At 45.0% G+C, this 13,198-nt stretch overlaps 1 protein-coding gene across 1 annotated transcript in view; it reads right to left on the reverse strand.

Annotated features, from left to right (window-relative positions):
* The window catches only part of DCTN1 (dynactin subunit 1), a 29,409-nt gene extending 19,318 nt beyond the window's left edge, over window positions 1-10,091 (reverse strand). Inside the window, exon 1 of the mRNA XM_032352510.1 lies at window positions 9,983-10,091. The gene's annotated coding sequence lies outside the window, so the exon portion shown is untranslated. The remainder of the gene's footprint in view (window positions 1-9,982) is intronic.
* Between the last annotated feature and the right edge of the window lie 3,107 nt (window positions 10,092-13,198).

Below are 13,198 nucleotides of genomic sequence, written 5' to 3' on the forward strand. Positions count from 1 at the left end.
TGGCTGTTATAAAGGGCCAAGCTGAAACCCCTAGACTGTCAGGTTCAACTGCATGAATAAGAGCAGACAGCTCTACCTGTCCCTTGTAGCACAAGGCCCAGTCCACCTCAACCACCTGCCCCTTACTTACACTCTTGGTTTCCCAGCCACCTCCTTAACAGAAAAAGCAAGATGGTTTCTTTTCTATATATCACCAAATTTCTGTAATAGCCACATATTACTTTTATAATTATAAATATTTAATAAGATTAAGCATTCTAGTGAGAGGTCTCCGGAGGGCTATGTCACGATGCCTCTGTGTTCATTCACCCATCTAACATGGGCTACGAGCCAGCACACCAGGCTCCCTGCCCCTGAGCACCAAACAAGGTTGGCCTGGGGTCTGACCGGTATAGCTCCACCAGATGCGGTGTGGATCTAGGGATACCTGTCTTGTCTGCACTGGACTTAACTGGCCAAATAGAATCTTTCTCCACTGTACTCTCTTTCTAAGGCAGACCACATAGTCCGACACTAGAATGACAACCCATAGCCAGATATATGGCCCCAAAACACCTCTCCCCATCTCCAATCCTGGCCAGACCCGCTAGGGAACCATTTCTCTAGTAAAACTCTCCATGTTTGACCCCTCCCTTCCCTTCACATTTACCCAGATAGGCAGGGCCATGCAGCCCCTTGCAGCCTGGACTTCCAAGCTCAGAGCACTTTACAGTCTAGAGAGCACCCTGAAAAACATAACTCTATAGTACTACGGTTAAGAGTACTGTTTCGAGACTCGGACTGCTTATGGTCAATTCCTGGCTTCCCCACCTGGGAACTACATGAACTTGGGCCAGATATTTAACATCTCTGTGCTTTGATTTCCTTATTGGTCATTTGGGAACAAAGAACATATCTCAGAGAGTGATTCTGAGGATTAGCCAAGATAATCCATGTAAAACATTTAGGACATTGCCTGGTATTTAGTAGGTACTCAACAAGTCAGCTAATATCCATGCTGTTATCCTTGGACATCACAATAACCCCGCAGAGAGGCAGGCCAGGAATGGTGCTGACAAGGAAACTGAGGCTTAGAGAACTGAGTAACTTCCCTGAAGTTTCATAGAAGGTGAGGCGTGGAACCAAAACTGGAACTAGAGGCTGCCCCAGGACCCTCTGCACTTTCCATTCACCTCAGTGTTGGCCACACATCACTCTAGGCTTCTTCCTAGGCTGTGCTCCCCCTCTACACCACACTGCCTCCCGATATTCAGAAGAACTCATCTAAGAACAACCTCACAACTCACCAGCCATATAGGTTGACATGATCACCTAACTTCTTGGAGGCTGTTTCTTCTATAAAATGGGAATATCACCTGTCATCTCTATGCTAAAGGTACTAGGCCTGAATAAGATAAAGCATGTAAAAGAGCTTTGCAAAAATACAGAGTGCAAAAAATTAGCTGACATAACAGGTAATATATAAGTCTAAAAATAAAATATCTAGACAACAAATGTTCTAAGGAACTACAGACAAAAGAAAGATGAACTAAAAAGGGGTTAAAAAAATAAATAAGAACAAGGGGTCCCTGACTATGTCTTGAATTATGGGCTGTTTTCTGGATATGTGAAAAGGCCTACCAACACTGTAAGTTGTGAACACACTGAGTAGAAACAGCATACTTTTGCTTAACTAGGGAATATTAAAGAAGACTAGATTGGCTTCAGTAAAGAATTCTAGATGAGTTCTATCGAACTATAAGCCTTTTAAAGCACAGCCCACAACTTCCCTTTTTGTGATCCCATCACCCTTGGCTCATGGAGTCAAATATTTATTGAGTAGACAAGGTCATCAATATTGAGATGCACTAGAAGGTAAGTATGGATAGTTAGGGAGTTTAACATTCAGAAGGAGAGAGACAAGTCCATCTACATGATCCAGTAACAACAAGTGGATCTCTTCCTGAGCAGGAGACTGGCATGACAAGTTATTTTAGGAGGATCAAACGGGTGGCAGAGCAGGCTGGAGTGGAGGCAGGAGCAACCCAGTAAAGACAGGAAAATAGCAAGGAGACTGCTGCATAATGCACAAGGGGTGGGGAGGGTCTGAGCCAGAGAAGGGAGGGAAGGAGAGAGGGAGAGAGAGAGAAAGAAGCAGGAGAGGATAGGAGCTAATTCAGAGAATGTACGAAAATGCCCTGAGAAGGCCCTAAGATCACACATGGGGAAAGAGGCAGAGTGCCTGCAAGGGCTCGAGACGAACAGACCTAGACACAGCTTTGGTTCCCTCCTCACCTGTATGACTCTAGTCAAGACAGTTAACTTTCTGAGCCCAACTACCTCATCTGAAAAAAAACTACCTCATCTGAAAAAAGGGGGGAAAATAATACCTACCTCACAGGGATGTTGTGAGGATTAAGTAAACACTTAAGAAAGCACGCACTTAACACAATGCCTGGCACAGAATATATGCTGAACAAAATGTAGATATCACCTCCATCATTATTGGGAAGCTACATCAACGATGACTTACGTACAGCAGGAACTTGAAAGATGCAGGAATAAATGGATAGATGAAGGAATGCATGAACAAAAAAATGAACGAACAAACTCAGGAGCTTTCAAGCGTGAGTAATGGAAGAATGATGACTGAAAACATTTAAAAAAATTGGGAGGAAATGGGAAGGCAAACTGAACATGTTAGGAGAGAAGGTAAGTCCTGTTCGTAGGACCTTCTCCAGAGCAAATTTAACTGTGTACACTACATGCATATTTCACTGTCTCCTTCCAAAATGCACCTGTGATGCAGACAAAACAGAATGCATCATCTCTGTTTTATAGGTGATGGAACTGAGTCTCAGAAGTCAAATGACTCTCCTGAGTCTCATGGCCAGAAAATGGCAGGGGGGGCACATGTGACTAGCTGTACAGGCAGGTGATCGTACCACAGCACCATTGGGCCCCATGCCATGTCACACAGGACAATTCTGAGTTACATGTTCCCTCAGCCAGAGACAAGCTAGATACACCCTAGACTTCTAATTCATTTTCTTCCCCAGTGATATTAAATACTGTTGAAATATCTACAAAAACAGGTATCTGATAAATAGGTAATCAATGGTCTTGGAGATTATTTCAGAAAATGACAGGAAAGCAAGTAGCTTGTTAAGAATTAAGAAGGAACAAGTAAAAAGAAGCCTCTCTGGCACTGAGCCTGAACTATTCCTACCTTGCTTTTACTAGCACCCCAGCATCCTTTGAGCCTTTGACCTCCTCTTGTCTCGATCTCCCCCAGCCTTAATCCTGAGCTAACCCAGCTGTCTGATTTCCCTCATCCCTCTCATAGAGGAGCTGGTTTGAATCCCAGGCAGTCTCATAGCAGGGTCCACACACTTGAACTGAACTATATCAGGCACTGGGTATAGAGTAGTTTGGTTACAAAGATAAAAGAAACACAATAGTAACTAGCAAGATTCAGATTTTCCTCAGACTAGGAAAAACTGTACATCTCTGAAAGCACTGGTAAGGAAGGGATAAGTGTGGATGTAACTCCCTCAGGAATCAGGAAAAAAAAGAGCTATTTGCTCACTGAGTGGGGAACAGAAGCTATGGGCCTAGAAGTATGGAAGGCTGGGTTTCAGACACACAGGAACCCAGAAAGAAGACAGGTACACAACCCATTGCTCCAAAGTCCTACTCCAGTATCTGCCTTACAGATCTCATACAGATAGGGCCTAAATCCTAGAAGGACTTTCTTTACCTTTCCAGCTCCTTGTTTTCCCCAGAAATGTCTGCAGCCCACTCTCATTCTGAATGCAACTCAATCTCCTCCCAAAGTATCCCCTTCCCCCAAGAATACCCAATGACTGCCACGCCCACCTCCAAAGGCCCAGACCTCCAAGAGCCAGGAAGGAAATCTACACAATATTCCCCACTTATCTACAATAAAGGAAGTTCTGCAGGACAGCACCAGGTACAGAGAAGCCCCCAGCCCCATATTCAAGAACTGCAACTTTCCATATGCTAGCAGAAGTCCTACTTGACAGCCTGTCTGAAGTTGCTGCTGGTTCCTCCCCATGAATCAACCAGCAATTCTCTGGCACTAGGACCCTGCAGACAGGGAACCCTGAGCCTGCGCTCTAAAGAGAGAGATGCACCATTTCACAACTTCAGCAAAAGCCAAGGCAGCCAACAAAGCCACAGCCACCTTGGCTGTGCTTGGGCTCTGCCTTCTGGGCAGCTCACCGGCCACTCCCCAAAAGCAGAGCATTCTGTCCTTTCTCTTTTTAAATCCACGTCATCATTTGATCGTAATGGAAATCAATCTCCTCAAGTCACCACGCAAAGGCGTATCCATAGCAACCACAAGAGGAAGGACACGGAAATGATGCTCCAGTAGCTGCAGCAGCAAAAGGTAAGCCTGTTTCTCTACCGTCCATGCCATCCCACCATTTTCCCCCTTCACTCAAGCGTACCTTACCTGCAAATTCTATCATATCAAAGGGGAAAACGTAAAAAGTGAGTGTTAATAATCTATGCTATTATATAAGGTTATAAGTCTGCCTACTCCCGTATCTGGCAGAAAAAAAAATTCTCTTTTTCTGGTTGGATGGGGTCAATTCCCTTTTAAGTATTCACTGTCTCGGGTGACACAGTCTCAGCCCGCAATACTTGACCAAGCATTCTCAGTCACTTGTCCTTCTGGTCGGGACGCTAGTGTCATTCATGGACTTCAGAGTTCCCGACATGGCTATTAAAGGCCAGCAGCCACACTGACCCCACTACTCTGCCCACCCATGCCACCAGCATGCCCACACACCAGCCAGGTAAGACCCCCTCTGTAGCAGCCCTGGACCCCAGCCCCTCAAGGTCCAGAAACCTGGAGCTGGGATTCAATTTCTGCCTCCTCTGATGTCTCAGAGGAAGGAATGCCACTTCTGCAGAGGTAAGAGACTCATCAAAGCACTACTAACCCTAAGTAATCCTCCATGCCTCCATTTCCTCTTGTGTAAAATCGACACTGTAACAATTCCTTTAAAAGAGCTGTTGTGAGAATGCCTGAAAAGTGCTCAGAAGAGTGCCTGGTACGAAGCACTCAATAAATATCAGCCATTATTATTAGGAGAAAGAGGAAGGAGGGGCCTACAGTATGAGGCTTGTTCTGAGGGTACTTAACACTCCTGGAGAGAATCTCAGGTCTGATCTCTGTCCCTTTCCTCTGGACAGTTATATCAAGCCTCCTTTACTACTGTAATTCCTATCTGAGCCCACACCACACCTCCCCTCAGCAGATAAAGCTCCTAAGAAAAAAAACTGAACCTATTAGAGCAGAATTCCTTTGCAAATTTAGATGTATCTGCTACCACCACTGCCTCTTTCTTCCTACATTCTTTCCTTTCTTCTGCCATTCCTCTTTCAAAGAAAATGATGTCCCTTTCTTTTCCAGGTCAACCCTTCTACCCTCCTCTGAGGATCTGACTTAGCAATCATCTTTTCCCTTGTCCCTTCAACTGCACGCACCCTCTCTACTCGCTCTTATACATTATCTGGTAACCTATGCTCGAGACTTCTATTCTAGGAAAAACTGTCTCTAGTTTCTGCTGCCTCCTCCGCAAGATGCCACCACCTCTCTTCCTTCCTTCCCTGCCAGGCTATTCAAAGTGAGTACACCCTCTGTCTCCTCCTTTCCCAGCCACTCCTCCATCTGGCTTAATCTCACTCCTGTCCCTACCACTTCTCAGTAGCTGCTCACACTTAAAACGTAAGAGCCCTGGTGACCACAATCTCCCAACTGTCCAGTCTCAAGGTGCATTTTCCAAGCTCATCCTTCTTGATTTCCCTGTAGCAGCTGAAGCTGCTGCTCCTCTTCTGGAACTTTTTCCTCTCCTAGGTCCCCAGGCCACATTCTCTCGTACCTTGCACACCAATCCTTCTTGACTCCTCTGATATCTTCAGCCTCCTAAAAGCAGAGCTGAGCTCATCCATTCCCATGGCATCAACCCCCACTTACACTTACTGCCCCAGGCACAGACTCTCTTCTGAATCTCAGACCCACACTTCCACCTGTCTGCTAAGTACCACAGACACCCCCCAGGTTCAACATAACTCAAAGGACACTTGGTATCTTCCCCTCAAAAAATGTTCCTCTTCTATATTCCCTCTTTTCTACTGGTACCACCACCCACCCAAAACAGAAAACAGAGTCATCCCTAACAATTCCCTCTCTTGTTCTCAACAACCCATTAATCATTACATCAGGTTGACTGTCTCTACTGTCTCAGATTCATCTCCTTTCCACCCCCAATGACCTAATCCTTAGTTCAGCATTATACCATGCCTATGTTATATTACAAGAGTCTCCTGATGTCCCTGATCTAAATTCTCCCCTTAGTCTACTTTCACAGTTAGCTTCCCAAAATACAATCAATATCACCTCTCTGTCCATAAAACTGAATCTCCTTAGCACAGCACTTCAGGTCATTAAAAACCTAGCCTCATTATGAATATCTAGTCTCATGGATCACCTCTCCTCTGAACTCAAAGTTCTAACATTCCAGCTACATGGATATACTTACCTTCACTGTTAATGCCTCTATAACTGTTGCAAAAATCACCAAGGCCATTCCTTTTCCTAATAAGCAAGGCTCAGTTCAATTACCACCTTTGTCCTGAAGATTCCCAATGTCTCCATGCAGAGCTAGTCATTCCTTCCTGTGTTCTCACACAGCACTCTGGACATATCTCTATTATAACATCACATTTTTATTAAAATATTGTCCCCCTTATCCCATCATGAACGCCTCTAGGGAAGAGAGTTTTTTATTTATTTCAGTATCCTAAGCACTGCACACAGAAGACATTCAATGTTAAATACAAGCCTGTACCAATACCAGGCTCTGGGAATATAAGCTGGCTCTGACAAATTTTCCAGAGTAACTGGAAAATTACCGTAGAGGAAATTAACAGACATGTACACATGAACCCCAGCAGATGTAGATCTTTCTTTTCCAGACAGGAGGAGCCTAAGAAACTAAAAATGGAGGGTACGGAATTTGGTAATGACACTGGTTCTCACTCTCACATATTTCCATGGGGAAAGGACTCAGAGAGAGGCTTGTAGGCTATACCGCAAATGCCGATCTGGGAAAACAGCTTGAGTGAGGTTTTGGAGGTGACAAAGGTCTAGTCTTTGCTTAAGGGAAGCCCTCAGGGGATGTGTAGGAGTGTGGGGACACTCAATTTGTCCATCAGCCAAGTGCTACTGGTACTAGCCTGTACTTGAAAAGAAAAATGAGGGGCACCTGGGTTAAGGGGCTACCTTAGGCTCAGGTCATGATCCTGGGGTCCTGGGATCGAGCTCCCATCAGGCTCCTTCCTCAGTGGGGAGCCCGCTTCTCCCTCTCCCTCTGCCTGCCACTCCACCTACTTGTGCACGTGCACGCTCTCTCTCTCTCTTTCTCTCTCCCTGTTAAGTAAATAAATAAGTATTTTAAAAGAAAAGAAAAATGATAGAAAGCCAAATCCAGAGTCTCCAAAATGGAAAGGACCCTAACACAGTACCACTAATAGCTATACACAAGCCAAGGAGCCTGGGAATCCTCTACTACAATCCCTCCCAACCCATAACAGAGATGACAGAGTAAAACCTAGAGTGGAAGTTGTCAACAGTATCACAATGCTCCCACATCTTCTGAATCTTCCCTAACAAGTTCTTTTCCTTTGTATCCTCACATCAGGCCCAACTCACCAATTCTTAGTACCACCTCCCAGCATCCCTTTTTTCTTCTCCATTACCACTGTCATCTCTTTGGTTGGCCATTTAATAGCTTTGAGAATTGAGGCAAACTATTTTCCCTCTGTGGAGCCTCATCTATGAAACAGGGTTAACAGCTGCTCTGCCTACCTCACAGGATTATTAAATAAAATGAGATCGTGTCGGTGGAAGGTTCTGTAATCTGTAAAACCTTATACATAAATGGAAGGCATGCTTATTATCACCAACCTGGGTCCTCTACTACTGATTCGTGAAGCACATCTGGTTCCCCTCCCATCCCCCCATTTCCAGCCACACATTATATCCCAGAGTAAGAATATGACACACTCTAAAATACTGTTTTGCCCAGATAGCCCCTGGCCCCAAATCTTTCACTGACACACCATTTCTTACTTTAAACAAACAGGCCTCCCTGTGACATATGCAGTGTCATCTCTGCACCACTGTCAGCTGCTTAGGATGCTTTCCCTGGTCTTGCCAGCCCCACCCATCCTTCAGAGGCCAGCCAAAGCCCCACTACACTCCCTGCAGAAAGACAGAATTTAAGAGAGGCATCTAAAACAACGTCATGGAAGAATTAAGGGTAATTCAGTGGAGGAAACTTGGTGGGAACAGCTATCATTTAACACTTTAAGAGTCACCTTTGGAAGGGGGACTGTACTTATTTTCCTGTTCAGTTGTCAAAGAGAACCTGGGACCAATAGGATAGAAGTTGCAGAGATGCATTTCAGCAAAAAATTGAAAAACTTCCTTACTAAGCTATCTCAAGGTGAAATGTAGTAAATTCCCCGTTATTAGGAGTGTTCAAGCCCAAACTGGCCATTTGGGAAGGATATTTTAGATGGACTTCAACTATCAAAAGGGTAACTGAACTCGAATCACAGCATTTTAGATCTGAAAGGAACCTTAGTGCTCTTCTAGTCCGGCCTCCTATTTTATAAGCCTGGACAGGTCAAGGGGATGGCTCAAGGCAGCAAAGTTTGTGTCAGAAAGCAGGAAGGAGAACACAGTCTCTAAATTTCAATCCAGTGACTTACACCCTTGCTATTCAAAGTGTGATCTCAGCAGCAGCAGTCGCAGCAGCAGCAGGACCTGGATACGTGTTAGAAATGCAGACCCAACCGCAATCTGTTCTTTAACAAGACAGGCAGGTGTATGCACCATTAAGGTTTGAAAAGCACTGACCTACACTGCCCCTTCCAAACCTTGATTTTCCCAATCTGGAATTGCATTTCCCAAACTACTTCAACTGTTAAACAGAATCAGCACCCAAGAAAAACAGCATTCTCCATTCAAATCTGTGAAACCCTCCATACCATACTTCCCGTGTGAGATTCATGGTAACTATCTTGAGCATAGTAAAGGCTCTGAACTATTCCACAGAAGAGAAAACTTTAACCATGAAGTTTCTAAACATATTTGAGCACGAAATGCCTTAAGGAAGAAAAGAAAGAAAATTACGGCAATCTCCTTTAACATATACCCCGTGACTCATGCTCTGGCTGGACACCAGGTAAAGAATGTCATTCTCCACCTCATAGTTCTCGGACTCTCGGTACCTTAAGCATACTGGCTTAGTAAACGGTCAACGTGGGCTTGCTGTTCTCATCACTGCAACACATCAGGGGAAGCTTCCAAATCATAGTCTCTTTAAAAACACCGGAGTTCCTCATCTGTGTGATTTACCTGTGGTTCTGCCTTAAAGACAAGCGGAATGTGCAAGATGACTTCTCAAGGGTCATCCTGCCAGTTAAGGCGGTCCCCGGGAGTGGGAGATACAGACATACCAGACCCATATTCAGGTCCCCATGCTTGAGTCCTCTATGGGATCTGGGTTTTTTGTTTTGTTTTGTTTTTCGCTTGACACAAACTTCTTAACCATGTGCCCACTGAAACCTGTGGCTCAGAATGGGTTCAGGGGTGCCTCAGACGCTCCCAGGAAAGGAGGGAGACCCCCGCCGCTGCGGAGGAATTCAGGGGCGCAACCACTCCGACCCCGGGAGCACACGGCCAGGCGGAAGAGCGCAGGTGGGTCAGCCAGGCCCAGGATCAGGCAGGCGCCCACCCCGCCGCGGCCCACCCCTACCGTCCCCGCTCCGCACACCGGGCTCCATGCCGCGCCCCAGCCCAGCCCAGCCCAGCCCCGGGCCCCCCGTCCGCCGCCGGGAACCTAGCGAACACGCATGGGGGCGGCGGAGGAGACGGTTGGCAGGGTGGCCGCCTCCGTACCTGTCCTGTCAGGGGCTCCGCGCCCGGCTCCGGCCCCACCACCGGCGACCGACGCCCGAGTCCTTGCCGGTCGCGCCCCGCCCGCCCCGCCCGCGTGGGCTGCCCGACGCGCCGCCCGACCCCTCGAGGCCCGCCCCACACCCTCTCGCCCCAGAGGCCCAGGGACGCTCCAGCTCCAGGGAACACGCTACTCTTCCCCGAAGACCAGCCGGGTTGAAAACTGCGCGCTGAGCGCAGCCGAGGAGACCTCTGTCAGGCACAAAGCTGGACACCTGGAGAGAGATGTGCGCGTGCGCACTGTGCCTGGGAAGCCAGTTAGGACCACGAGAGAGAGGCGCCTCTAGGCCTGCGCCCTCTGCCGGCCGTCTGGAGACAGGGTTTAGGAATTGGAGGACTCCTTGCTCTGGGCAAATGTATCTCCAGGGGTCCCTAAGCTTTTGAGAGCTAAATTTGCTAATTAAAACGTTAGTGATAACCGTATTTCGTCAGTTAGCTTGAGGAGAAAATTTAAATTTTGCGGCTACTCGGCGTCATCCAAATGGGGATACAGTTATCTCACGCCTTTACAATGGGAATGTAAATTAACACAAATGCACCTAATGGCATTTTGGCTTGTCTAATCTACAAAGAAAAAAACAAAACATTAAAAGGACAAACCCCTTGACCCAATGTACCCACTTATAATAGTGTAGTTAAGTGAAATAGTAGGACAAGTGTTCAGAGATACTTGTACAAAGATGTTGGGAGAGCCAGGATTTGATATATGAGGGGTTTGAATTCTAACTTTGATTTATAGGCTGTGTGAGGTCTTCGGTGGGTTCCTTAACCTGTCCATGTTCCTCTGTTGCCTCATCTGTAAAATGGGAATGTTAATGATATTGTCCATATTACTAAGTTGTTAGGAAAATTAAATGAACCCATATAAAGAAACTGAATAATAATTGTGATGTCATGCTTATCTCAGCTAATCTAACATTGAAAACAACCTGAAAAGTCCATAAAATTGATAGTGAGGTGGAGGTGGGGCTGGAAGTATAAATGGTAGAAAGGATGAATTGGGCAACGTCTCTACCATGGCCCTGTTTTTTTCCCATTTCACCTTTTAAATATTTCTAATATATAGAATGGATAATGTATTTGGATAATTCAAAAATCAAAACAATATAGAAAGTAATCCACCCTTCAGACTTTGTTTCCATCCATTCTTTCCCTTTGCCCACTACAGGTAACCTTTGTTTTTAATTTGTTTATCTTCTCAATGTTCTATACAAATTCAGGCAAATATGAATATATAGTATTTGTCCTCCCATTTCTTATGCAAAAGATAGCATGCTATATACACTTGTGTCTTGGTTTCTTCACTTAATATATCCTGGATCTTTCTGAATCAGTAAATAGAGATCTTCCTTTTTAGTTTTTTTTTTTTTTTTTTTTTTTTAGAAAGAAAGCGCAGGAAGGGGGAAGTGGGGCAGGTAGAGGAGGCAGAGGGAGAAAGAATCTCAAGCAGACCCCACACCAGCCTGATGTGGGGCTCAATCCCATGACCCTGAGATCATCACCTGAGCCAAAATCAGGAGTTGGTTGCTTAACCAACTGAGCCACCCAGGTGGCCCTCTTATTTTTTTCAGCTACATAGTACTCTATTGTCTGGATATACATAATTTATGAGCCAGCCTCTTCTAGTGGGATAATTTGTTTCCAGGCTTTTGCTGCTGCAAGCAAGGCTACAATGAATCACCCTGTACATATGGCACTCCGTATGTGATCAGGTATGTACAGGTAGGATACATCTGGATCAAATAATAAATGCATCTGTAATTGTAGTAGAAATGGCTTCCATCCCCTTCAGTCAAAGAGAAACAGCATGTAAAAATTAATCTAAAAGATACTACATGCACATACTTTTTATTTTGATAACACATGCATAAAACTTCCCATTTTAACCATTTTTAAGCATATGGTTCAGTGGAACTAAGTACACCTACATTATTGTGCAACTCTAGGAACCAAGGGCAGTCTGCCCCAAAATGTGCCACTTTGACATGTAAATTATTTCAAACTCAAAACAATCTAGGACCAAGAGAGGAAGAAATTTTGACCTCCCACCTAACTGTCTTAAAGAATTTAGATAGAGGACCTGCTTCAGGAAGAGAGCACTCACTGTAGATAACTACATTACAATATGAACTAGGAATGGAAGAAAGGGAGGAACATAACAAGGCTTGTTTGATCAAAATTCCTTCTGTGTTCCTTGTTTCTGGATGGCCCAGCAACTGTTTATTCACCAAAATTTACTCTTTTCATGTGCCTGTGACTTGCTTTCCTTCCCTTTGTAGAAAAAACTTTCCAGACTTCTACCGCCCTCCCCTTAGTTCAAGATGACATACATGCTTCAGTTTGCTTGACTGGAACGGGAGTAGGGATACAGGAAAGACCCAACTGCTTGTCAGCACCATAAAAGGGGGTGCCCCCTGAGTCTAAAGGATGGGATGTGCTAATAGGAAAAATATTGTTTCTTTTACATTGGATTAGGCTGCATGGTCTTCAAGGAAAATTAATAGTGTCTTTGTTCTATGTCTTTTTTCATTGGTGCCAGCCTGAGCATCCCTCTGATTAGGAATTCCAATCTGCATGACTGGAATCCATCCTCCCAAACTGTGATGCTGAACAGAGAATATCTGTGCTCATTGGGTACAATCCTGTGCTTTACAGAACATGGGAAGGGACCAAGAGGGGAAAACCTCCCCTTGAGGAAAAGAATATTGGTTCCTAGGGGGAGGAGATGGTTTTCAGGTTGAGAGACTTGGGGAGGTGATTGGATAAAGGCAGAGAACAAGCCACATGCAGAAGAATGAAATTGGACCATTTTCCTACACCATACACAAAAATAGACTCAAAATGCATGAAAGACCTAAATGTGAGACAGGAATCCATCAAAATCCTAGACTAGAACACAGGCAACCACCTCTTTGACCTTGGCCGCAGCAACTTCTTATTAGACACATCTCCAAAGGCAAGGAAAATGAAGGCAGAAATGAACTATTGGGACTTCATCAAGATGAAAAGCTTTTGCACAGCAAAGGAAACAGTCAACAAAACCAGAAGACAACCAATAGAATGAGAGAAGATATTTGCAAATGACATATCAGATAAAGGGCTAGTATCCAAAAATCTATAAAGAACTTATCAAACTCAACACCCAAAGGACAAATAATC

The sequence above is a fragment of the Mustela erminea genome, chromosome 7 (assembly GCF_009829155.1).
Source record: "Mustela erminea isolate mMusErm1 chromosome 7, mMusErm1.Pri, whole genome shotgun sequence".
Taxonomy (NCBI): Eukaryota; Metazoa; Chordata; class Mammalia; order Carnivora; family Mustelidae; genus Mustela; species Mustela erminea.